The 27,675-nt window shown below is 42.0% G+C and overlaps 1 long non-coding RNA gene across 1 annotated transcript in view; it reads left to right on the top strand.

Annotated features, from left to right (window-relative positions):
- Positions 1-18,595, top strand: part of LOC109194865 (uncharacterized) — a 101,568-nt gene extending 82,973 nt beyond the window's left edge. Inside the window, exons 3-4 of the long non-coding RNA XR_002056611.2 lie at positions 16,799-16,958; positions 17,069-18,595. This is a non-coding gene — a long non-coding RNA (uncharacterized LOC109194865). The remainder of the gene's footprint in view (positions 1-16,798; positions 16,959-17,068) is intronic.
- Positions 18,596-27,675: the final 9,080 nt, after the last annotated feature.

Here is a 27,675-nt window from a genome sequence, read left to right on the forward strand (position 1 = left end):
CATGTTCATAAAATCATTAATCTCATTCTTTCTCAGGAGCAACTGGTTACAGATGGGATCTAGCCCCATCTCTCTCCGCTAAGCGATACCTTCATCTGTTACGTCTCTGTACCGAGGCAGCTTACATCCATGCTGACATGTTACAATCTGAAATTAAAGCCTGTAGTCACTCCAGGAAAAAAACACCTCTTTTTTTTGTTTCCCAAGGTAGTAGCATGCACTTGCAATGAGCAGTGACACATAAATGTATCAGCAGGTTTTCCAGGTGATGAAAACCAGGATGAGTTCTCATGCAGCCTCAAGACTAAATCATCTATCATGTTGTCGTACAAGACCGGACAAAAAGATCACACGCACAAAATAGAAAGCAATGGGTTTGTACATTGGCCGCAGCAGAGGTAATCTCCAAAGACTTGGCTTTATTGCCTCTCTCAGCCCTATAATGATGTTAGGACTCTGGGCTGCTTTGGTTTGTCGTGCTCCGACTCCCCAGCCAGGCTCCATTTGGCTTTGGGGAAGGAGGTGATATTGGCCAGACTGCTCTGAAATTTCCCCTAACGGGTCAAGGCTCAGTTTGCATTGCAGGCACACATAATGATGCACGTACACAAGGCAGTGCATAGACTAATGCAGAAAAGACACACACCTTTCCTTACCTTTACAACATTATTCTTTTATGACTTTTTAATTATTTTATGACCGCACCAATTACGTCAAATGCAGTTATAATTAGCCAGTAAGTGGGGTGACATAGTCGGTGTCTGGAAAACTTTAGACATTGAACTTTAGTGTGAAAAATGGCTAGCTGCAAAGCACATTTGTAACGTGTGCTCCACAGTGGAGTGGCACATGTGAAAAAATGTGATGCGACTTGATTGGGTAATACTGACTCTCCATTGTGAGCTGACCGCTTAGAAGCAAACACACAGATTAAGAAAATCTCTTTAATCTAATCATCTGTGATCAATATTTCCCTTTATTTTCTCATTTGGTAAAGTTTGGCTAACTTTGCCAAATACCGTATTTTCCGCACTATAAGGTGCACTTAAAAGCCTTTAATTTTCTCAAAAATCGACAGTGTGCCTTATAATCCGGTGCACCTTATGTATGAATTCTGGTTGTGGTCACTGACCACGAACTGATTTTATGTGGTACACGGCGCTCAGAAATCTGTCAAAAAATGTTTTAGTATGACTTTGGCTACGAAGCTGCACCACTTGATAGATTGTCGGAGCATTATCAGCATTGCTGCTTTACCAGGTGTAACAATTAAGTTTAACATCCATGAAAACAGGATTTATTACATTTAACGAAGTTAGAAGTTAGCAGGAAGTTAGCTCGCTAGCTTCCACCTAAACATGATATAGCATGTTCTGACTGAGAGATTTCTGAAACATTCAAACGTACAGCTCTGCTATCACTTCCAACATAAATGAAGACAGAAAACTAAACAGCAGTGACGTTTGTAGGGTTACTGAAGTTGGGCTAGCTGGTACATAAACACAGTGAAGCTGGAGGATGAACGCTAACTTTTTTCCACTCGATAAAAGTTAACGTGAGGGTTCCCGATGGTTAGGGACAAATGCAATCGCATGGCAGGATGCTGTAAACGGACCAAACTTCAGTCAGGAGAACAGCTGAGATAATCCATCCACAATACCAGGTTAGTCATTAATATACTGCAACAACATGGGAATAGAGCGGCTGCCAGAGAATTCAACATTAATGAATCAATGGTACGGAAGTGGAGGAAGCAAGAAGAATGAGTTTGACTTATCTGACTTTTTTTTTTTTCGCTTAATGTGCCTTATAATCCAGTGCGCCTTATGGTCCGAAAAACACGGTAGTAGTCCACTCCCACTCCACATAATCTCAGACTTTTTAATTTTTTTTCTGGATTACAAACTATAATAAATGAGAAAAAAAACTTTTAAAAAATACAGCACGAGTATTATACGATGCTATCATTGTGAGTTTAGTGCAGAGTTGTTGTAAATGTGTTTCGGTACATTTGAGTATTTCCTAAAACAAATGATGCAGTTACTTAAAAGACACTACTCATCCCTCTCCCAAATTACATAGCTGTGACCGTGTGCGCGGCTGCTCGTTCATGTGCTTTCTTTAGAATTTATCATGTCATATAAAGTTGCTAAACTCTTCAGGGGGCTTTTGTACGAGCACTCTCAAAGACACACACAGCCCTGCTTCAGGGTTCAACAGTTCACATGGTCATCTTGTGAACTATCCTTCAACCTCTGTTAGACATCACTGGGCCCTCTACACGCCAGAGCAAAGGGAGGACTTAAATGAAATAATAAATATCCGCGGTATGGCTCCCACTTGCACGCCAGGCCACTCTGACCCCTCTCAGGACCTTCCAAACCAGGCAGGAAGAGCCAGCGAGATACTTGCGGTGCGGGGATGACGGGGTGGGGGGGAAAGCTTGCTGTTCAGGTGACCCAGGAAATGCCTGGAAAAGGCTGGGGACCATCTGATTGTTTCAGTGAGGCCAGACGGTTCAGCACTGGTCAACAGAAAACTGGAGCCTTAGCTGAGCTGGGGTGAGCCAAGCTAAGCCAGGCAGCTGGCAGACATCACAGAAAATATGTTTGTGTGCTCTAGACAAAGCAGGTCAGGAGGGCTGTGATCCAGGAGGGAGAGAGATGGAAGAGGCAATGAAACAAAATGTGGGGGGAAAAATGTGGAGGGCTACAGAAAGAAGACTTGAAAAGCATAAGCTAAGGAGATCAGCAAGACAAAAAACGCCTTGCTCCTGGCAGAGCTGGGGACTTCCTGCATTTTATTTGATTTAGTTCATTAGATTTTTGGCAAAAAAAAAATCCTTGTTTAGGAAGTAAAACAAAGGTGTGATTATCAATGAATCTTCTGTGTTTCAGAGTCTATTAGCTGTAACACATGATATACAGTGACTCTTTTTTTGATCCTCCAATGTGTCCTTGACCCTGAACAGGACACCGCAGGAGTGACGTCTCCAGGCCCAGATGCTGTGGTCTAAGAAAACACGGCGTGGGCGAGCCCCTCTCTCTCTGAGGGCTCGGGTTCAGAGCTGTTATAACATGAGAGGACAGCAAGATTAGGTGAACGAATACAGCTGTGGCTGGTGTGTGTGTGTGAGGGAGGAAGAGAGGATAGAAGAGATTAGAAGATGGGTGATAGACTCAAGGAAAGATTGTGTTTGACACTTGCACGCATGCGGACGTGCGTACTTTAACACGCTTCATGTGTGCGTGTGTACATTTGGCGAGGAAGAAGAGGTTAGCGGAAGGGAAAAAAGGAAGATGACTGTAATTGTACCGGGCAGGATTTAGTCTGGAGTGTGGAGATGGTGAATCTGCATATGGTATGCATCCTTCAGTCATCTTCTTTGTAGTCATACACATGGCTTAAAGTTAGCAGCAAGAAAAGGCACGTACACTTCCACGAGCAATAATAACACCATACTTTCATAGTGTCTGTGTGGAAGCATGTGGGTTGGAATAACTCAAAGACAAACTAAAATGGATTTTAAAAAAAGTCAAACAGCTGAAAACATGGCAGTAGCGTCAAATAGTCAATCACATCCTGAACTGAATCCAAGCCCAGCTGTTTGCCAAACCTCATGCCAAGAGCAAAATATCAAAAAAAATTATCTTCAGTCAATTTCCAAACATGAAAAGCAAAATCCCCGTTCAATTTCTGCTACAGACTGTGGTAATCCAAGCACAGGAACCACACCATTTTCTCCGATTTTCTCTTTTTTCATAATACTGTATGAAAACATTTTTGATATTTAACTTAACACATGTTATTTGATTACATTTGTTCCACTGATGAAAGCTGTTTTTCATTCACTCAGAGCCATCACAGCGCCTGCCTGTGTTCTTACTGTATCTGTCTTTTTTCCCACCGTCCAAAGGCATCCAGAGACAGGCTTCAGTACAGCGCATTTCTAAACAGGCTGTCTATGGGGGGTTAGTTTGTTTTACTGTCCCTGCAGGAGGGCTGATGGGAGTCAACCGGGGTCAGGGCAGACTCCAACTTCATAGCAGTGCTTTGACAGAGGGGCGTAGCCTCTTCAGACCCCACAGATTGCTGGTTCAATAATGGCGCCAAGCACCGCTCTCAGGGAGTTCGTATACCCTTTATAGAGGACAGCGTTAATCAACCATGGTTGAGCTGTTTGTGCTATTGTTTTAAAGGAGTAGTAAGTCACTCTTATAGACAGTTTTTTGTGTCAGTTTTTCATTTCGGTGTGCGGAGTGCAGCTGGACTTTCTGTGCAGCCTTACTGTGAGACCTGGGAGGATGTTTTTCCCGTTTCTTATGAGAAGGTAACAGTAAAAATGAGAATCTAATTAAAAATTCAATTCACGTACGCCACTTTAGCACAGATAAAGCGACTTCTTTGTGTTGGGATGTATTGAGGCCATAGTTTGTACGCACTATTGTCACAGTCTTGCATTGTGATGTCCTGCCCCTGGAGGATGTATAAGAGGAGTTTACAGGCATGGCGACAGCTCTTGGCAGATGTGAGCAGCTGGGCTCTGCAGAAGGGCTACTTAAAGAGGCCTTACAGGTGCGGTAATGAGCAGGTTTTTAAACCCCCCTCTCCGCCTCGCTCTTAATCAGCCTCGGGGCTATTTTTACCAAACCCGGCGGGCCCCTCGGGCTCATCCACCTTCAGTTGCTGAGAGAGGGCATGTTGTTTTCATTGAAACACACATACACACATAGTCACAGGAAACACACTTGCATACATGCAAATTCAGTACGCACTCAAATAATCTCACATGGAAGCACAGGATGCTTACAAAGACATAGATGGCGCAGAGTCACATGTTCTCACTGTGTCGGAGCTGTTGGAGGTTTAGAGTTTTGCCTGATGAATACTGAAGGTGGTAAATCCAGCAGTGTATCCTGATTGCATTGCATTTTATTTTATTTTTTTTTACCTTTTTACTGTATTTTTCACCGGGAAGCTTTTTGTTGCAAGTCATTAACCCTGGATCACTGAGTCATACTGGTTATCTGCACTGTTAACTTTATGCGGCCTAAAGCATTGTCAGTTTTACAGCCCTCTTACTAACAAAAACATCACCCGTGGCCTATCATACAACGCCGAAGTGGTTACGCCAAGGAGTCAAGCTGATGCGTTTCTTTGATGCACGACGGTAGCGTTTCTTTATAAAGACATCAGACTGAAGTTGCTGTTATTTTTCTTAGCACATTTTAGGCTGTTCATCATTTGTTTTCCAGAAAAGAAACGGTAGGGGAGGAAATAAGATGTTTTGGGTGTTAGTTGTTATGCAGAGGTTTTACTGGTCTGGGCCACTTGAGATCAAATTAAGGCTCCTGAACTAAAACGACTTTGACACCAGCGAGTTACAGTTTTTTGTACAAAGGTATCAGAGTGTGCACGTAGAAATTCGACAGCCTGCGGCATCAGAAGAGAGAGAGAAAAAACGTATAAAATGTATCGGTGTAAAATAGATTTTTGATCAGCTTTGGCCTTTCTTCTTTCTTTTTTTCTTTTTTTTACCATAGCAACAGTGTCTGATAGGATGTCATGAGAAAACATAGGATTCTTTTGACAGTGGTTTCATAAACTTTTTCAAGCAGTGCTTTTTTTCTTTTTTATAAATATGTGACTTATACAATATCTCTTTGCAGTTAATAGATATAAAGGTAAGAACAAGGTGCAAGAATGAAGCAGAATCTGCACTTCCTCTAGCTGCCACTTGGGGGTGGCCCTAATCCCCATAAACTCCATGTTATGATGCAAAACTTTACAATATTAAAAAGTTTATTTACAATTTCAGCTTCTATGGAAAGTTTATAAAAACTCTTGAGCGGAGTATACATTTTTTTTTTTAAATAATTCATCTACTTGTGTAACTGCGTTATGGGCCTAGCTGTGCCGATTGACAAGAGTCATCAGAGTCATCCAATTCTTTGAGTCATTGTAATGGATCTCTTCAGTGTGTGTGTGCTGTTGGAGCCTTTTGAAGCACTTTTAATCTGACTAATCCCAGCAAACATTTCGAAAGTGAATAACTGTTGGCTGTTGGATTTTTGCTCAGCCAGTCCCATCTCTGACACTGGGGCAGTTGTACTGCAAAAACCAGTTTCGACCAAGGAGACGATAGGATTTCACTGCTGTGTGGTACAAACCTAAACCTAAGAGGTTTGTGACATTGTGGGGAGTAAAATTACTGTATTTTATTAACATTTGCACTAATTAATCAGTATCTGGGTCTCCACATTGCACCCATATGGTTTATGAATGCAGGTTGCTAACCAAGCTTTTGAGTGTTAGGCTAATAACTTCACACTCTGACCTTTGAACCCTATAAGGTCACTTCAGCCTCCAAAAACAACACAGCAGCAGCCAAAGTGCTGACAATGAAGCTTCCATTATCAATGCCTGATGTCATACGCACATCTTAAATGCTGTCTGTGGGACAGAAACGGGATTAAAAAAAATCACATCAGTTCTTTTTTCAAAGCCATCATTTGGCATTAATGTAACAAAGACCCAGTTGTACTTTGCTGTAAAATCATCTCTACTGACTCTGACTACATCACTTCAAGCCATCTTTTTCTATCTTTCCTCCCTCCGTGATTTCCAGCTTGACTGACACTGCAGAAGGTCAATAACATGCTTAGCGCATAATGCTACGACGCACACACAAATGTACATCGTGATACTTGGCAGCGGTGGAGAATCACGATCCTGGCACTTCGAGAAGAGCCGACGCAGCGCGGCGGGACATTAGCGTGGCGGCAGCAAACACGGGAGCTTCGTGAGGTCGTTAAAAGTTTGCCACTGCCCAGCTTAGAGTGATTTTAGTTGGGCTTTTGGTACTCTGAACTCCAAGTTGGAAACACAGGAAGGCTTCTGATTGATGACTTGATTTTTAAACATGACACATCAAAAGGAGGTTTATGATTGCAGTCCTGCTCTGGCATCATCATTGGGGTACTAGTCATGCTTATTACTTGTGTATTGGCATGTTTACTTTACTGAAAAAAAATCTATTGCTCCCCATCTGTCTCTCAGTCTGTCAGTCAGCTAAAGCCAACTATTTGTCTCTGTGTCTTTCTTCAAACCTTCTTTTTCCCCTTAAATACTGAAACTACGAAGATCATTTGATCACAGGCATGAAAAGAGAGGATTGGGATTAATTATCCATTATTGCATACATTTGAAGAGCACAGTTCAAAGTTCAAGGCAGCTCATTTTAAGTTTTGCCTTCCATCATCAGCTAAGTTTGAACCCCCTGAAAACCTCAGATGAGCTGTAACATTTACATCTGTTGGAGGCCTTTGAAAGCACTCTGCAGCATTTTTAAATCAAATTGATTTTTTTCTCCCCCCATTTGAAGTTCTGAACTGCAGACGCTCCTGCTTGTCGTCTCTTGCATACAGCAAACACAAAGTACAAGAAACTGTCCTTTCCTTTGGAGCTGTAGAGTCTATACCACAAGGCCACATATTCCTCTATGACAAAAGGGAGCAGAAATGGGTTATTAATCTGGTCATTCATCCTCCAGATTTATGCAAGAAATCTGCTTCTACAGATGACGGTAGCTCAGTCCAGAAGCCTCGAGGCAGAGTTGTTCTGACACTCTTACCGATTACCTTGGCATCCCATCCATGTGACTTCCTAAATTACTTAGAAGATTTAACTACTGCTCTCCGAGAGTGCAAAACATGTTAAGAGCTATACGTTTTCATTTAAACAACTTAAGGGTTGAAATGTTCAGTCGTGAGCGATGCGTAACCCTCGGTGGCAACAAAAGTCACAGTGGTTTGTCTGTCAGTACCGTTGGCAGGTTCTTACCAAAGATTTATAAGTAACACATTCTAGCTGCTAGCTCGTTTAGTCGAGGCAAAAAAAACAAAGTGTGAAAACAACAGTTTGTCATTTTATAGGTGATTATGAGCTGGACGGTTTCTTGGCTGGCAGCAGAAGCTTCCTGGAGTCTGCACTGGTTGCATGGCAGCTGCTCCCAGCCAAGAAATAATTATGCTCATAAACCCCTTTAAAACACTAAATTGATGTTTTGAAACATCAGTTTATTCATGGAATAAACAAACAGTATATAATATGTGAATTAACGTGCTTTACTGAACTGGTTTTGTCACTTGTGGGCCATTTCCAGATTTTCATGCGACTGGTAACCATGTGGCGTTAACTTGTCCGCAGTTTTGGAAATGTGACACTGTGGGGTCAAATGAAAGAGAGAGGTCTGGCAAACAGAGGTTTGAGGTAACACTGTACAAATACTCAACTGAGGTACAATTTTTAGGTATTTCCACTTTACTTAATCATGTATTTGTACACAAATATCTCCTTACATTTTAAAAAGATGCTTGTTCGGGTTTAACGCATTTGAGGAGAGCTATTCACATCAGTGCACACTTTCAAATATCAAACCATTTGAAGCCAAAACTCTAGGGAACAATAACACAGAAAAGGCCCATGCTGGGGCTTATCACATGCAAAAGACACAACAGAGTTAAACACATCATTTATGCTTAATTCTCTATAGTGAGGGTATTTCTGGTGCAGATGTCCATAAACTGTGGTATCAGTCAGCTTTGGGGTCGTTACTCAAAAACAGTAATAACTTTCAGATTACAATATGTGACTTGATTACTCACTGGAGAAAGTAATTTCTTTCCCTGTGCATTACTTTACTTTCACGTTATTCCATAAAACGACCTGCACTGTCACATAATGACCAGATAACTATATCTACAGTTTACCGACATAAATCCCTGTCCTATCGAGTAGCGGTCCCCAACCTTTTTTGCGCAACGGACCGGTTAATGTCCAACAATATTTTCAATTTTCATGGACCGGCCTTTAAGGTATCGTGGATAAATACAACAAAATAAACCCAGTACCGGTACCAAAAAAAGAAGATTTATTCATAACACACGGGAAAAGACCCAGGGAAACCGCGTTAACGATAAAAACCCTGAAAATCATAAATTTCACCTGAGCCTCAACTCTCACGGCCCGGTACCACACGACTCATGTGGCCTGGGGGTTGGGGAGCGCTGCTATCGAGGACACACATACAGTCTTTGTTTTATAGCGCTTTTCCACAGGTACCTACTCTGTTTGGATCGGCTTAGCTTGACTCACTCAGTTTTTTCCACTTATTTCGATTTTCCAGTAGGTGATAGTACCTGGTACCTACTCGGCCACAGCCCATGCGATCTGAGGCAATCCAAAAATGTGACGTTAATCACATATAACCAAAACAAACACAAAAAAACAGTCGTCTCATTGTTGTGTTGTGTGAAATGAATTTGAATTTAAGCTGATGATGCTTAGATTTATTCACTGAACTCAACCTTTATACCAACTGTTTACTGTCCAGTATAAAGACAGCATACTCTGAGTATCGGGAATGGAAATCAGCCAAGAACGTTTGTTTTTGAGTCGATACTTTATTTTAACACAACTATCTGTAAATGTCTGTACTTTTGCCACCTCTGCTGGCAACTACCAGTCACCAGGGAAAAAAGTTTATTCCCCGACTGCTTGGTGAGTTTTTGCTGGAGGGTGGTGTCAGTTGCTGTCACAGTGATTGCTAAAGCCCCAGTCACACAGGAAAAATATATATTCCCCAAAAGGTTGGTGAAAACCCTCCTGCGACTGCTTTGGTTGGTTGGTTTCCCCCAGTCACCAGTTTGCATGCAAGACTTCGACTTGTATGCAAACAATATTTAAGCCTCTGTGACTTGAAGCTAAATTACCACCATGTACAAAATTGTAGACAAGCTAATGTCACACATCTGCAAAACCTCAATAGATGCATCACCCAGACAGACACCTGCTAAGTAAGATAACAGAAAACAGATTCCTGGGAATGGCTGCTAGGAGAATGAAACACAAAGCAAATCATATTAATTGACAGGTAATTACAGTAAAAGTGCTCCAACATGCAGCAACATCACAAACAGAGGTCCAGTTACTGAAACACACATTCTCACACATTAGCAATAACTTTTCTTTAAGCCAGCTGTAAACACTTATTTCTGCTGTAAAGTTTGGAATTTATGAGAACTGAATCACTTTTGGAGCCAGTCTCAAGTGGCCACTTAAGGAATAGCATTTTTTATATACACTGGTTTCATTTTTCACCCCCAGAAGTTGGTTGTTTAGGACAGAGCAAGCTATTTTCCTCTGATTTTGAGGATTTATGCTAAGTTAAGCTAACCAGCTGTTGAGTGCAGTACCAGAAATAAAGGTGCACACAGGACGTGTGTGTTAGACTCACACAAAATCAACGACAGCTGACATATTCAAGACAGCTAAACACTGCAGTATTTATAAGCACACATGTGTTACAGAGCAGTAGTTTTATTGAGCTTTGACAACACAGGAAATGCTTATTACGAGGCTCAGTTGTTTGTTACTGGTTTTAAATGGGATTTGTTGGCAGTAAGAACACAAAGAGTTACCAGACATATACTTTACTGCTCAGTCATGCCAAATCAATACTAGCTCTTGCAAAACTACTTTCAACTTGTTTACTCATGCAAAATAAGCAACGCGTAAACAGTGATGCTTCTAATTTATCAGCTTAATTATAAGTTACAGTGTGTGTCATCATTTGAAAGCTTAAATGCAGTCCCTCTGCTGCCATGCTGTAAGCTGCTGTGTAAAAGATAAGCTCTAAAATATGTCGAAATTACACAGATTATAGTCCACTGGTGTGAATCCTAGGCACAGTTAGTGTGGTGCTATTTAAAAGTCTTGCTAAACACAGTTAAAATACATTTTATGTCAAGTCTCTGTGAATGCCTGTGTGTGTGTAATCCAGCTGAACTTGTAAGTTCGCCCTCATCCTGGAGCCTCCAACACAAAGTTGAAAACTTTTAAAAAGTTTTCAAAAACTTGACAGGATGAGTGACGGCAGAGAATAACTGAAGAACACCACAGAATCTCCAGGCACCTAAGCCACATAGGGCTTTTTTCTGTGGTAGTGGACTTCAGAGTGCTCCCTTCAGATTCCCTGAAGCAGACAGTGTGGTAGAGGACCACGGTGGTCCAAAGCCATATCAATTAGAGCCATTGGCTCCAGCCCAAGCAGCAGCTTCCAGGGCTGATAAATGAAGAGCCAAAAACTAAAGTTCCTCAAATGGCCTCTTGAGACTGGCTCCAAAGCAAGTGAGTCCCCACAGACCCGATTTAAGTAGATGGTGTGTGGAGCCATTTTCATTCCATGGAGTGCCAGTTTTATCGCACTTGGAAAGAAATGTTAGTATTACCACCACCACCATTAATGTGTTTCAATAATACAGTAATATCATTAAAAAAACAAGCTTGAAGTGTGGAGCGCGTGATTAAATCACAGTGTATACGATATAGACAGTGGTGGTGTTTAAATAATTCACAGAACCTGAATAAAAATTGCAATCCCACACTACACATGAAACTCTTTGACTCCGATAACGGAGTATTCTCCTTCTACTCTGATATTTTCCTCTTCCCATTTATATCCCACTATTGCACATCATTAACTCTGTGTCGTCTCGTTCCCAGTGTTTTGCCTCGTATACTCTTTGCCATCTCTCTATGCCGTTCTCTCTTCTCTTTCCCGTCACCATAGCTGGTTGTGACAGATGGCTGCCCTCCCCGAGCCTGGTCCTGCCAGAGGTTTCTTCTTTTTAAAGGGTGTGTTTTCTGCTGCTCTAGCCAAGCGTTTACTCACAGGGGATCATTGAATTATTGGGTTCCTGTCAATAATGTTTGTGGGTTCTTGCAGCATGATTTATTAAGTGCCTTTACATGACTGCTGTTGTGATCCAGCACTTTGTAAATGATTTTGAAATAAGAATAAAGTGTATTAGTACCCTAGTAAGAGAATATGGCTTCCTCTAGTTTCCATCATGTACGATTAACCACCTGTAACTGATGTCCATGGGTGTGCTTTATTAATTTGGAGTTTACCTGTAAATTAAAAAAACACACTTTTTAAAAAGAAATTTTAAAACAACATCATCTTGCTAAGAGTATAACTATATAACTTATTTAAAAAAGTATGAAAATGAGGGAACGAATGGTTACATTGCACTAATTTTAAGGCAGTACATCACCCTCCTGTGCTAATGCTGTAGGTAGTAATCTACAGGGTGGGCCATTTATATGGATACACCGTAATAAAATGGGAATGGTTGGTGATATTAAAGTCCTGTTTGTGGCACATTAGTATATGTGAGGGGACAAACTCCTCAAGATGGGTGGTGACCATGGTGGCCATTTAGAAGTCGGCCAGCTTGGATACAACTTTTGTTTTTTCAATAGGAAGAGGGCCATGTGACACATCAAACTTATTGGTAATGTCAAAAGAAAAACAATGGTGTGCTTGGTTTCAACGTAACTTTATTCTTTCATGAGTTATTTACAAGTTTCTGACCACTTATAAAATGTGTTCAATGTGCTGCCCATTGTGTTGGATTGTCAATGCAACCCTCTTCTCCCACTCTTCACACACTGATAGCAACACCGCAGGAGAAATGCCAGCACAGGCATCCAGTATCCGTAGTTTCAGGTGCTGCACATCTCGTATCTTCACACCATAGACAATTGCCTTCAGATGACCCCAAAGATAAAAGTCTAAGGGGGTCACATCGGGAGACCTTGGGGGCCATTCAACTGGCCCACGACGACCAATCCACTTTCCAGGAAACTGTTCATCTAGGAATGCTCGGACCTGGCACCCATAATGTGGTGGTGCACCATCTTACTGGAAAAACTCAGGGAACGTGCCAGCTTCAGTGCATAAAGAGGGAAACACATCATCATGTAGCAATTTCAAATATCCAGTGGCCTTGAGGTTTCCATTGATGAAGAGTGGACCCACTATCGTTGTACCCCATATACCACACCAAACCATCACTTTTGTTGTTCCAACAGTCTTGGAGGGATCCATCCAATGTGGGTTAGTGTCAGACCAATAGCGGTGCTTTTGTTTGTTAACTTCACCATTCACATAAAAGTTTGCCTCATCACTGAACAAAATCTTCTGCGTGAACTGAGGGTCCTGTTCCAATTTTTGTTTTGCCCATTCTGCAAATTCTGTGCGCCGATCTGGGTCATCCTCGTTGAGATGCTGCAGTAGCTGGAGTTTGTAAGGGTGCCATTTGTGAGTAGCTAATATCCGCCGAAGGGATGTTCGACTAATGCCACTCTCCAGTGACATGCGGCGAGTGCTACGCTGTGGGCTCTTGCTGAATGAAGCTAGGACAGCCACTGATGTTTCTTCATTAGTGACAGTTTTCTTGCGTCCACATTTTGGCAAATCCAACACTGGACCAGTTTCACGAAACTTAGCAAGCAGTTTGCTAACTGTAGCATGGGAGATGGGTGGTCTCGTAGGGTGTCTTGCATTGAAATCTGCTGCAATGACCCGGTTACTGCGTTCACCAGATATCAACACGATTTCAATCCGCTCCTCACGTGTTAACCTCTTTGACATGTCAATAGCTGTGAACAAAGAGAAACTTGTAAATAACTCATGAAAGAATAAAGTTACGTTGAAACCAAGCACACCATTGTTTTTCTTGTGACATTACCAATAAGTTTGATGTGTCACATGGCCCTCTTCCTATTGAAAAAACAAGTTGTATCCAAGATGGCCGACTTCTAAATGGCCACCATGGTCACCACCCATCTTGAGGAGTTTGCCCCCTCACATATACTAATGTGCCACAAACAGGACTTTAATATTCCAACCATTCCCATGTTATTACGGTATAAATGGCCCACCCTGTATATATTTGCAACAATGAAAATACGCTCACTGGTACAGTCTCTTTGTTTGGTGCACCTTGTTACTCCAGGTTTTAACCTGCTTTTTCTTTAATTAATAATGCCAAATTCTTATTCTATGATCCGAATGTTGCAGAAATCAAGATTTATCAGACTCATTTGTTGACAGGAGTGGCACACAGTATGGTCTTCTGCTGCTGTCCAACGGTTACGCATTCAGAGATGCTCTTCTGCGTACCTTGGGTTCAGCGAGTGGTTGTTTGAGTTGCTGTTGCCTTCCTATTACAGTCTGGCCATTCTCCTCTGACCTCTGACATCACAAGGTACACAGAGAGCTGCCGCTCAGTGGATATTTTCTCTTTTTCAGACCATTCTCAGTAAATCCTAGAGACGACTGTGTGCAAAACTCCCAGCAGATCAGCAGTTTCTAAAAATAATCACACCAGCCCATCTGGCACCAACAACTACGCCCATTCAAAGTCACTTAAATCCGTTTTCTCCCACTTTCTGATGCTCAGTTTGAACTTGAGCCGGTCGTTTTGATCACATCTATGTGGCTAAGAGTTGCTGCCATGTGATTGGCTGATTTGGTTGTCGCGTTAATGAGTAGTTGAACAGGTGTACCTAACAAAGTGGATCTTAAGTGTAAATAACAATATTTACCTAAAAGATGTAGTACAGTTGGTGTACCATAAAATGGAAACTCAAGTGCTGGTGCGTTTTTACTCGGGTGCGTACGGAGCTATGTTGAATCTACTTATTTGTGTTTACGACTAAAAGAACGTAAACCCGAAAGAAAGCCGCTGTCAGTCAGACACCTGTTTTTGATTAGTATAAGAAGCCTACATGTAGATGATTTTCCAATGTTTTATGTAATTATATGTAAGTTCTTAGGTGTTCCACGTACACGTCGTTTCCCGGTGATGATGTCAATTAGCGTTCTCCTGACGTTGCGTAGACAAAGCACGGAGTTCAAGGATGAAGCTGTTGAAGCCAAGAGACGCAGACACACCAGCAGTTTGAGAAGCCAATTATTTTCCAGTTGCAGAGGCTGTGAGAATGCACAGCTAATTATTGAAAACTGAGCTTGTTCAGTTGCTGAAAAGCTGCAGATACTCTAGAACAATTTGCTCCCATTGAGTACCTAGGCTAATTAACGTCAGTCTTACATTTGAAAGAAAGTTTTTTTAGTTATCCATTTACGTAACACACTTTGATGTACCACCTTAACTTCAAAAGTATTTTAAGCAGCTGCGACGCCAGTTTTGCAGCCGGTGAAAGGAAACAGAAGTTTGAGGGACCTTGAGTGGTGCATGTCTTCCTTTGGGTACATATATTTAAAATGTCATCTTCAAAAGACGGGGCTTTCTGAGACATAATGGGAGCAAAATAACAGCTATGATTACTAAAGTGATTTCATGCCGAATTACTATTCTGCCAATGAAACACAAACACCCAGTTGCCTAAATACACAATAGAGACACACACAGACAAACATGCCTACACATAAATGCACGCGCACAAATTTCAGATTAAGATTAGGAAGTGTAATATTACACATCCAAAAAGGGAGAACAAATAAGGTGCATGATGTGACTCCACACCTAAGATTTATGAAGCTAATTGTGGCAGTCTTGATCTATGGCAGAAAAGCTTTTTGTGAGTCACTCTGGGATATTTACCAGACCAGACAGGTTTGCTTTCACAGAACGGACCTAGATACCCCCGGAAAAAATCACGAGAGAGGTCGTTAACACCAGTGACCTGTGTCCGGCTTATTGGTGCGGGATAATGGCTGGAACAAAATGAAACACGGGGACCTGTAACAAAGACAGTCAGACAAGCAATGTGGAGTCAGAAAAGATGAAGGGATTGCAGACAGTGGAGGGTAAAAAAGAAGCTTCCAGCTATAAGAGGTTAGCAGGGTCACCAAATAAATTCTTTTTTTTTCTTTCTTTTTTTTTGACATAGAATGAGGTCACACTGATGGCTTTTTAAGTCATCTGAGAGGGATTCAGAACGGTTGCTGGCTCCAGAGACGAAGTTGTGGTTTCTGTCAAAGGTTTCTGCAGTTTCCACTGCGCAGGAGCTGCAAGCAGACAGGCCAGAGAGGGTTCCCCGTGACTCATCAGGGGGGTAAAGTGAAGATTTAGAATGATTTGCTGCTACCTGTTAGTCAAAAGCCAAGAGGTGAAGTTTAAAGTTGAATATTGGAAAGCGCCGTAGCAAGTCATGCATCCATTAACCTCAAATCATTGAGGGGTCTCAGCGATGTATCTGTGGTTATGCATTTAGATCAAGGTTATGCCTTTTCTTTCAATTTAAAATTAAAGTTGAAGATTATTGAGCAGACAAAGCATAGTGTTCACAGTAAGAGTGTAGAATGGGAAGAAAATTACAGGAAACCACAGAAATATCATTTCTTTGGCATTCATTCAGCACCCGGATGGTCTCAACCATTTGCAATTTTCACAAGTGCAAATACAAGGTCAGCCTCCTCATTACACAAATGGAATATAAAGCAACTCTGAAACAAAGTAGAGATGGAGATTTAAAATACAGGGGCAGTGACACTGACACGAGACTGCACACAAAAAAGAAAAAGCATTTCCTTTGGAACAAGGCTCTTAAAAGGGGGAGGACTGGTGTAATTACAGGAGTGGGCAGCACACTGTAAGTGTCGGTGTGCCTTGGCACCATCAAAGACAAGGGACAGAACAAGAAAAGAGTGGAATAAGATTATGAAGCAATCTTTGAGAGAAGGAGCAAGTGAGCTGAAAATAAGTCAATTGACAACGAAGGCTGAAGAAAAAAGTACGCAAACAGAGTGAAAAGACGAGGCTGAGGCAGCCTTTGAAATAAACTTTGAGCAGGTAAAGACGAGGCAAAGATGGAGGACTAGTTGGCAGAAGCCCCAGTCAAACCAGCTGTTCCCCCTTACACTGATGCTCAGCAGTAGACTAATAGGCAGTGTGAGTCAGTGGCTCCGTCTCCTGTCTCCCAGGCTGCCTGGAGGGGCTGTATTGATAATATCCTAGCCTGCAAGGCTCAATCCATCCCCTGGGGCGCTCAGCAGCAAGTGGATGAAGAGTCCCCGGACGGTCTTTTGGCTCCACCGCTAGACATTGCAACAGAGGAAGAGATCTGAACTCGTTCGAGTGCAGGTACATGCATGCACAGACACACACGTGCGCGCACAAACAGGCACGCTGCCCGCGCACCTTCCCCACACCTCATTTATTCTCATTTTGAGTCTCCCTTCTCACACTCGCAGCAGAGCGAGGGGCAGAGAGCAGTGATCACAGACGAGGCGAGGAGATGTATGAGGGAAGGGATGGAGAGACGGGGAAAAGAAAGGAGAGGAAATGACAGCCTGCGCCAAGGAACGTCCTGCTCTCTTCTCTCCCATCAGAAGTGCTAATCCAACCAGCGGAGGTGCAGACCACCGCTCACATCTGCCTTCTCCTCTCCATCTTGTTAGGGACCAGATGGGAGAGAAAGTGACTTCCCGCTGTACTTCCACTACATGGCTTGTTCCCTCACATTAATACCTTCGCTGCTCAGCTCCATTTGTTACACACACTCCAGACACACACTCAGGGGGAGCCTCGGGCTGTGAATGATGGCCATATGCAGAACTGCGCTCATCTATAACCCCCCGTGGCTGCAACAAAGTACAGTAGGCACCTTGAGTGTTTCAACAAAGGTTAACATTTAGAAGTTCTGCGGGCCTGTCTGATTCGGCATCTCTGTGTAGTGCGCTCAGCTGAGCCGTAAAAAGTTATCAAACTGGGTTTGTAGGTAGAAGGTCACTGGTTTAAATTCACGTGTGTGTGTGTGAGTAAAAATCCATCAGGAAAAGTGAACAAGTAACTCAGCATCCGCTTCAAGCAACCGCTGTGAGAAGTCACGTGACTGCTCTGCATCCAACAGCAGCCAGCAGTCGCCGCACAGCTTCCAGGTGTGAGAGCGTGTTAATATGTAATTTGGAAACAAAGCAGAGTGGAAAAGCATGCATGCTCAGCACAACATTTCCCCTGATAGTTATAAAAAGAAAAATACAACACAGCTGATGAGACGAGCGAGCGAGCGAGCGCCCGTTAACGACCAGCTCACCATTAAAATGAATGAAACCAACAACGACCCGCAAACCAGGGGTGTGTAGATTAGTACACAACGAGTGGCGTCGCGAACAACTGTGTGTGCAAGTTATTTATTTATTTGCAGAATGCAACTTTCTTTATGAGGTTGGCTGTTTACTCGCTAAAAAAAGACAGTCATCACCGTGTGCACCTCTCCACGTGTGATTAAGTGAAGTAACTTCAGTCGACAGGGTTGAGGTGAGATGTAGGTGAATGCAATCTGACATCAAAAGAACCAACAACAAAAAACATCAACGTTTGGTAAACCCTGCAGAAAACATATTTTCATCATAAGTTAATTTCTCACTGAACAGTTTTACTGTCAGACAAAATGGAAAAGCAGAAATCAGCTAATATTGTACATGTTCATAAATGGTCAGTGAATAGATTCATTGACCTGTTTCAGCTCCGAATCAAACCTTCTGAAAGAAAGTCTAAATTAAGTTAACAGTTAAATTAAGTTGATTCTGTTCAAAATAAAACACAGTTTTTCTCCACCAAGAATTACGCCTGAAGCTTGTTGATGGATAACACAGGTCTATGTGCAAGTTGCTAAAGGACATTTAATCAAATATTAGTGGGGGGGTGTATGTATATATGTGATCCTGTGGGGATTAGTCTAAAATAAATTCAAACTAACTCTTATTTTTTAAAGTCATTAAAGATATATGCTGTACAATCATTGCACTGCTGGAAAACAGCTGCACAACTTGTAGGAAGTTTAGCTTTAACCAGTAGTTCAAAATTGCACAGATATTAATAATAGCTTGTCTTATACATATTCAAGCATACAAACACATGGTTTTGGTTCATTCCTGCATACACACTCCTATGCACACATATTAGAAGAACAAGCAGCTACAAAAAACTGGGAAAAAGGTTAAAGAAGTGCAAACAGAAATGAGTTTTCAGCACAGAAACCACAGATTCAGGCGATCGAATAGGCCTGTTCCAAAGTTTAGTAGCTGCTGCTGTATACACAGTACACTGGCCTTTTGGGGCTTTATGTGATATTGATAACATTTTTATGTTACTTTTGAATTTTACTGGAAGCCACTGAAGGGGAGCAAGAATAGGGCTGATGTCTAAGCGTTGTTAGCAGCCGAGCTGCTGCCTTTGGACCAGCTGAGAAATCACCTCTCAGTCGTTTCTCGTGACTGTAGAAACAGTAAAATGTGAGTTTCCAAAATGGAAACAGGAAAAAATTAAAGTGTGTAGTGTTACATTTATAAAGAATTGTTGATGCAAATATGAAAAGGCTCTCACCATTCAATTAATGACCTAATCTATTAGGCCGTTATTTAAATTGTTGGTAATCACGCACTTTGTGTTTGAGCACTGCTCCTACAGAAACTCATCTGAGGAATAAAAGGATTATCCCATCCTGTGTCCCATTTTTATAGCGTTACTGCACAGCCTGCCACGGGTTATTATAGAAATAAAGAAGAAGTAAAGAGATCCCTCCACTAACTTCAGAGGAGCCGTTATCATATATATTAAAATCTGGAGAAAATTAGCAGATGCGCTAATGCTCACAGCAGAGCCTTTCTATTTAAAGAGTGAGCAAACTGTTCAGACCATAATCTAGTTAACTACATTAATGATGGGATGAGATGCATCAGGATCTGTCTGATTCAGCTCAGCAGGTCACACTCTTTGATTGATCGCATTACTTTGCGGTAATAAATCAGAGCAGCGGCTGAATGCGGGGAAAAGTCGAGGCAAAACGGCTAATCAGTTTCCCAGGGAAGTGAACGGAGACCTCTTATTTAAATAATTTTACACCCAGTTTAAAATTTTTGCTCATCTGTAAAATATATGAAAATAAAAACTTTACTCTGAAAACACCAATTTGTTGCGGAGAGGCAGAAGCGCACATGCAGTAAATAACCCGAGCCGGCGGGATGAGACCGTCCAGGCTCCGTGGCGTGCATGTGTTTGTTTATGTGTCAGTTACATGCAGGATCCCTGCTGAGAGCAAAGATGTTGCTATCAAGGCACCACACATAATGCACTGCAGCGTGTGTGTCCCAGTGAGAATACACATAAAAACACACACACACTCGGATGATGTCAGGACACTGAGGCAGGTGTGAGGCCTGAAAAACTAATAAAACTCATGTGAACATGCTACACACACATACAACAATGAGCCAAAATATAATTGATTTTCTTTTCACAGCAACACATGTGGGAGTATTACACAGCTGGTGTAGCATCAGTTATTGTAGTGAATTGGATGTGGTGGAAATGGACACTAAAGGACTAAGCAACTTTAACAAGGGCAAAGTCATTATAGCCATATGTCAGGGTCAGAGCGACAGCCTCAGAAATGAAGCTGCTGTAGAAAAACAATGCAGTTCCTCTAATGCCCACTTGAGGCTTGCAATAAAAGTCAATCCAAGAAAACTCCTGCGTGAAAACTCAAAGCATTGTCCAGAGAATTGGTTTTTTTGTCTTTATAGTTCATTTCTACCTACATGTTTTTTCCTCTAGCTCAGCCCAACCTTAGTAGCTGCTGTGAAACTGAGGCTGCTCACAGAGGTCTAGAAAGCAGTCAGTAAACCCCTCCCACCCTGCGGTAACCGTCAGTCAGTAGGGGAAACTGTTTTATTCCACAAGTGGTTGCTGGAGGTTAGTGGCAGTCACCAATAGTTTGCATGGAAGATGCACATAAATCTGCAAACTGTTTACCAAGCACGGAGAACGTTCACCTTCAAAGTAAAGGTGTCACCTTTGAAAACGTGTTGCAAGGCACTTTTACTGTGAATGTTTGCTTAACTACCGCTGGGAGAGTAAATGGTCAGACATAGAATAGAATAGAATAGAATTCAACTTTATTGTCATTGCACATGTCACAGGTACAGGGCAACGAAATGCAGTTTGCATCCATCCAGAAGTGCTTTAGCCATGATATAGATATATTACAATATATATTAGCAATAATATAGATATGTAAGTATATTACAGAAATGGGTCTATTATGGAATGTTATAATGTACACGGTATGAAGTATGTTATGAATATTCTATAACTATAAGTATGTACAGGCTGTAGTGAGTACAAGCTATGTACAGGCTATGAACAGGATATAAATATGAAAAACTGTACAGAAATCTGAGATATACAGTTATACAGAAATGTGAACTATGCAAGTTATAAACAGTTGTAGGATTAAAAATTATTGTATGTACAGAATGATTATTTGCACAGAACTATACAGTAGTGCAGTTAAGGTAAGTGAGATATGTGGATAATTTCTACAGAGGCTGTATAATGTGCTGGTGGTTGTGAGTGGTGCTTCAGTCCATGTTATTATTGTGTGTTTGAGGGTAGACATGGCCTTCAATGAAAACTACAGGTAACCATGGCAGCAACCACGGCAATCACAGATAATTTTTTTGGTGCAGCACCTTCTTAGCAAATGATTTCACCGAGCTACAACCAGGTGAAGCCAACCACCACGTTTTCCTCGCGATCGGTGGTTGCCACATGGTTGCTGAGCAGTCTTTAGGCTTTGGCGTCTGAGGTTTTAGTTTCAAGTTGCTTAATTGGACTTCGATCATTTCCTCATTTACTCTATTCTAGCTCTAAAATCTAAGCTGGACATTTCTGCGTTTGAGATTCTTAAATATGTACAATAATATAATATAATATAATATATAATATAATAATATATACAGGGAGTGCAGAATTATTAGGCAAATGAGTATTTTGTCCACATCATCCTCTTCATGCATGTTGTCTTACTCCAAGCTGTATAGGCTCAAAAGCCTACTACCAATTAAGCATATTAGGTGATGTGCATCTCTGTAATGAGAAGGGGTGTGGTCTAATGACATCAACACCTTATATCAGGTGTGCATAATTATTAGGCAACTTCCTTTCCTTTGGCAAAATGGGTCAAAAGAAGGACTTGACAGGCTCAGAAAAGTCAAAAATAGTGAGATATCTTGCAGAGGGATGCAGCAGTCTTAAAATTGCAAAGCTTCTGAAGCGTGATCATCGAACAATCAAGCGTTTCATTCAAAATAGTCAACAGGGTCGCAAGAAGCGTGTGGAAAAACCAAGGCGCAAAATAACTGCCCATGAACTGAGAAAAGTCAAGCGTGCAGCTGCCAAGATGCCACTTGCCACCAGTTTGGCCATATTTCAGAGCTGCAACATCACTGGAGTGCCCAAAAGCACAAGGTGTGCAATACTCAGAGACATGGCCAAGGTAAGAAAGGCTGAAAGACGACCACCACTGAACAAGACACACAAGCTGAAACGTCAAGACTGGGCCAAGAAATATCTCAAGACTGATTTTTCTAAGGTTTTATGGACTGATGAAATGAGAGTGAGTCTTGATGGGCCAGATGGATGGGCCCGTGGCTGGATTGGTAAAGGGCAGAGAGCTCCAGTCCCACTCAGACGCCAGCAAGGTGGAGGTGGAGTACTGGTTTGGGCTGGTATCATCAAAGATGAGCTTGTGGGGCCTTTTCGGGTTGAGGATGGAGTCAGGCTCAACTCCCAGTCCTACTGCCAGTTTCTGGAAGACACCTTCTTCAAGCAGTGGTACAGGAAGAAGTCTGCATCCTTCAAGAAAAACATGATTTTCATGCAGGACAATGCTCCATCACACGCGTCCAAGTACTCCACAGCGTGGCTGGCAAGAAAGGGTATAAAAGAAGAAAAACCAATGACATGGCCTCCTTGTTCACCTGATCTGAACCCCATTGAGAACCTGTGGTCCATCATCAAATGTGAGATTTACAAGGAGGGAAAACAGTACACCTCTCTGAACAGTGTCTGGGAGGCTGTGGTTGCTGCTGCACGCAATGTTGATGGTGAACAGATCAAAACACTGACAGAATCCATGGATGGCAGGCTTTTGAGTGTCCTTGCAAAGAAAGGTGGCTATATTGGTCGCTGATTTGTTTTGGTTTTGTTTTTGAATGTCAGAAATGTATATTTGTGAATGTGGAGATGTTAGATTGGTTTCACTGGTAAAAATAAATAATTGAAATGGGTATATATTTGTTTTTTGTTAAGTTGCCTAATAATTATGCACAGTAATAGTCACCTGCACACACAGATATCCCCCTAAAATAGCTAAAACTAAAAACAAACTAAAAACTACTTCCAAAAACATTCAGCTTTGATATTAATGAGTTTTTTGGGTTCATTGAGAACATGGTTGTTGTTCAATAATAAAATTATTCCTCAAAAATACAACTTGCCTAATAATTCTGTACTCCCTGTATATAACATTTGTATTCTATTTTTATCCTGTTGTATATAGTATTTTATTTTATTCTATTCTATTCTGTACTGTTGTGTACAGTATCTTATTCTTATTGTGTTCCAGTGTTCTCTAATTTTTGCTATACAATTTTGCACTGTCCACTTTCTGCTGTAAGAAAACAAATTTCCCACGTTTGGGACTAATAAAGGTTATCTTATCTTATCTTGTCACCTCAAGCCACTTTGTATTGTAAGGTAGACCCTACAATAATACATACAGAGAAAAACCCAACAATCACATGACCCCCTATGAGCAAGCACTTTGGCGACAGTGGGAAGGAAAAACTCCCTTTTAACAGGAAGAAACCTCCGACAGAACCAGGCTCAGGGAGGGATATATGGTCTGTGGTCAGAGCCGCTCTGAAACAGCAAAACTTATGGCCCCCGTAGTCAGCAGCAGTGATTTCCTACCAACATGTCTCCAAGGAGGGACAAACCATTAACTTGCAATAGAGGATGTGTCAGAACAAGTCTTATCTGCGACAGCTCCACCTCACACCTTTCAGGACTTAAAGGATTTGCTGCTAATTTCCTGTTGCCAGGTACCACGGGGCACTTGCAGAAGACTTGCCTGTGTGGGTCAGAGCTATTTTGGCAGCAAGCAGAGGGCCAACAGCAAATAAGGCAAGGGTGGTCATAATGCTTTGGCTTAAGTGTACAGCGCATGCTGCCATTACACACCCCATTGGTAGGAGAGAGTCATAATCCACACACACAAACCCCATGTCATACACAGGCAGTAAACAGGCAATATTTGTCTGATAAGAAAGGTCACTTTTGTTATTTGAATGCACACAGACCACTACAAGCTCCACTTTTAAAGCTTCGATTGAAAGAAAAAGGAGGGCAGCCGTGTTTCTGGACACCTCGCTCAGGCAGTTATAATTACAGAATAAACCACGCTGCTCTTTTCCCTCCATGTCATTTGGAATAGTGGATTAAGAGCAGATTTGAAGCCTTGCCATCTGTGTTTTGCACCAGAGTGTGCTTCCTTATCTCATCTGAACCATCCACCTCTCAAACAGCTCCCAGTCGCTTTTGTACTCTCCAAGCCGAAGAGGTCGGCTTAGGGCCCCGAAACTGGGTCATCTGGGTTTAGCTCAAAAAAGAAAGAAAGAAAAAAACCAGGCTGGACTCTGGCTGCAAAGCTGCCTGGACCACACACAGGTAGGGGGAGAAAGGGATGGAGCAATCAGTGGGGATGGGGATGAGGGGAGTGACGGGTAGAAAGGTCAGGACTGAACAGTGCAGTCCCATTGCAAGGGGGGTGGGGTGGGGGTGGGGGTATTTTTGGATGGCGCGGCAGGGTCGCAGAGCCAGACAGTCACTGCCCCTGCTCTCGTCTGGTTGTGGGGGCCGTGGCCAAGGCGAAGGCCAGAGGGCCTCAAGGTCACGCCCTGCAACTCTTCTGTTGACAGGAACGGGGAGGGCGAGGTAGAAAGGGCACAAGAATCTGTAAGGTTAGCTGCTGTTACAGGTCTAAATAAAAGTGGCTCTGTCCTCTGTCTCCACACACACAGACGTCAGTGCAGGGTATCTACAGGTCAAGACAGAACAAGAAATAGCTGATGGACACACACTCTCATTTCTGAGGCAAGTGGCGGGTCAGGAGTGTCACCTGTCCAGCACGGCCTCTGCTGTGAAATGTAATATCACTTGGAGGTTAACCCAGATGGATATCGAATGGACAGGAAGTTTGAAAACCATTAGAGTACAGCAGCACTTAAATTAAGTGTTTGCACTTAGTTACACTTGAATTTGCCTGTTTGTTTGGTTTTTTTCTTTTCACTTTTCATTTCAACACCTACAGATTTTGACTTAATGGTTCTCGCTCAATTATAACATAACTGTCTCAGGTCAACGTAAGAGACAAAGTTATCCACACCTCGAGTTCCCAGACTCGTGGCAGGCCATTAAGTTACTTCACAGCAGTTTTTTTTGTTTACACTCATCTGCAGTAATTAGCCTGAACTTGATGTCTGGTTAGGTTGTGTTCAGGCTCTGAAAGCTAAAAGCATATTTAGTCACCCACTCCCACATAGTCATCACAAAAAACTCTGACTTTGTGTTTATTGTTGACAGTTTTGTACAATTTAAGGCAAGAAAAAAAGGTCCTCCAGGAGTGTTTCTCCTCCTCTCAGCTGACTGGAGGGGGTGCGCCAGGGCCTGTGTTTGATTGGCATCCCACCAGCTGCTGCCAAAGTGTCAGCACTACAGCAGGGAGCAAGAGCCAAAGTAAAGAAAGCTGTTCCTGCCTGTGTCACGGGCAGACAGTGTGTTTGTGAAGAGTGAGGACCACACCAGCATCTAACCAGACCCGAGTGACATTTGCATTTACATTTAGATGCTGTTAAAAGCGCTGCAGCTGAGCAGCTAATTATGTGTTCAGCCTGGAAACCAACCCCAGCGGTGAATGGCTGTTTGATACCCTAAACTACATGCTACAGTTCAAAAGTTAAATAAGGCAGATACTTTAGGAGAGAAAAAAAGTTTACATGAGTCGTTCAGAGTCGCCTTGGAAAACATAGAAAGTAACCCATCAACTCAAACACCACAACAGTATTTAACTCAGTTACTGCAAGACATAGAGGGTCCTGTCCACCTGTACAGTTCTGTTTGCATCCGAGGAGCCAGACTTGTCAGTTTTTATATGCTCCTTTATTCCCAAGGGGTTGACACAGTGGGTAGCTCTGCATATTTTGATTGGTTGGACTTTTTCCACTTGGATACCTGCTTTTTTCCTGACGCAAATGGATTTATGTCTTATCCCGGGATCAAACTGGGAATCATTAGTTTGTTTTCATTTGCAAATGTATAACTGCTACACATGGAGCCACTTGTAACTTTTTAAGTGGTCTGGACCTTTTTAAGGTCTTTCAGAGTTTTTCTTTTCTTTTTTTTCTCCACTCATTTTCAGTCCAGTCCTTGTACCTGATCATTTTCACGGGAATGTTTTTATGTCAAGTCACTTAACAGTAATTTTTGAATCATTCAGGCACAAAAAAGGCACCGAACACAAGGAATGAGCAGTGTTGCACATTGTTGTGTGTTTACATATAACAGAAAAAACTCAGTAAAGGATTAAACTGCATCTTAGCAGCCTCTCACAAAACAACAAAAACATCTTTTGTTTCAATTTCTTTAGCTGAATCTATGAAAAATGCCACAGATAACTCAGTTTGACAGGCATAAAATAGTATTTTTTAACAGCAAGGTGATTCCCAAAGAGCTATTAGCCAAAAAAAAACTTGGCATATCTCAGCATAGTGTGCAGTGTGTTCTTAAATCTTTTGAGAGAACTGGACAAGTGGAAGACAAAAGAAGAAGTGTCGAGCTTGAATTTAGAATTGATCTGCAGCAGGTGAACAGGATCTGAAAGTCATGCCCTTAAGAAAAAATACAGCAAAGACTTGACACAGGACTCAAGAGATGCATCTGTCTCTTCAGTTGATCCATCTACTGTTCACTGAAGCCTCATCAGAAATGCTCTCAGTGGAAGGGTGGTTTTCACGAAGCCAGTCTTAAGGAAGGGAACCAGGGAGGAAGGCTGAGGTGCGCCACATTACACGAGAACTGGGCTGAAAATCAGTGGCAGCAGGTCTGATGGACTGATGAATACAAATTAGAAGTTTTTGGGTCAAATCGTTGTCAATATGTAGAAGAGGTACAACAGTGAGTGTCTACAGTCATCTGTGAAACAAGGCAGAGGCTCTGTCATGGCTTGGAACTGGATTTCAGCCTGCGGTGTTGGGGATCTGCTGAATTTAAGAAAAAGTGCCATCAGATTAAAGCATCCGATTGGCCATGTTTTCACTTTTCAGCCACTGCGGTAAAATGGAGCACTATCAGTCATGGATTAGCCCAGACCTCAACATTATCGAAGCAGTGATGAAAGGTCATCTCGACAGAGACTGGAACAACAGGCAGCCAACATCCAAAGAAGAGCTTTGAATGTCCTTCGAACCTCTGGTTCTGCTGGAGGTTTCTTCCTGTCAAACGGGTGTTTCTCCTTCACACTGTGGCCGAGTGCTGGCTCGTAGCAGGTCATCTGATTTGGGGGTTTTCTCTTTATTATTGTGGAATTGTCAGCTTACATTACAAAGCTGTTCTGATTTGGTGCTATATAAAACAAACTGAATTGATGGTCATAACAAATATTCACTCTGAAGTTTATCAGACTTTGCTGCACTTATTTCCCATTTTCATGTGGCTTTCAGGGGTTCGGGGCAGGGTTGTAAAAACAAAACTCCTCTTAACATTTTCTTTTTTAAAATGTAAGTCATACTCGGCTTATTGAGTCTCCTTTTCACAATCTTCCATTTAATCTGCTTTCTCTGTAATTTTTCCAATTCAGTACCAAGGCTAAATTTGATTGAAAAGAAAGGCAGAGCACAATCTGTAACTACACTGCCACTTTTTAAAATAGTGTAAAAAAGTAATAACAATATTAATG

This window comes from Oreochromis niloticus, linkage group LG15, assembly GCF_001858045.2.
Source record: "Oreochromis niloticus isolate F11D_XX linkage group LG15, O_niloticus_UMD_NMBU, whole genome shotgun sequence".
Lineage (NCBI taxonomy): Eukaryota > Metazoa > Chordata > Actinopteri > Cichliformes > Cichlidae > Oreochromis > Oreochromis niloticus.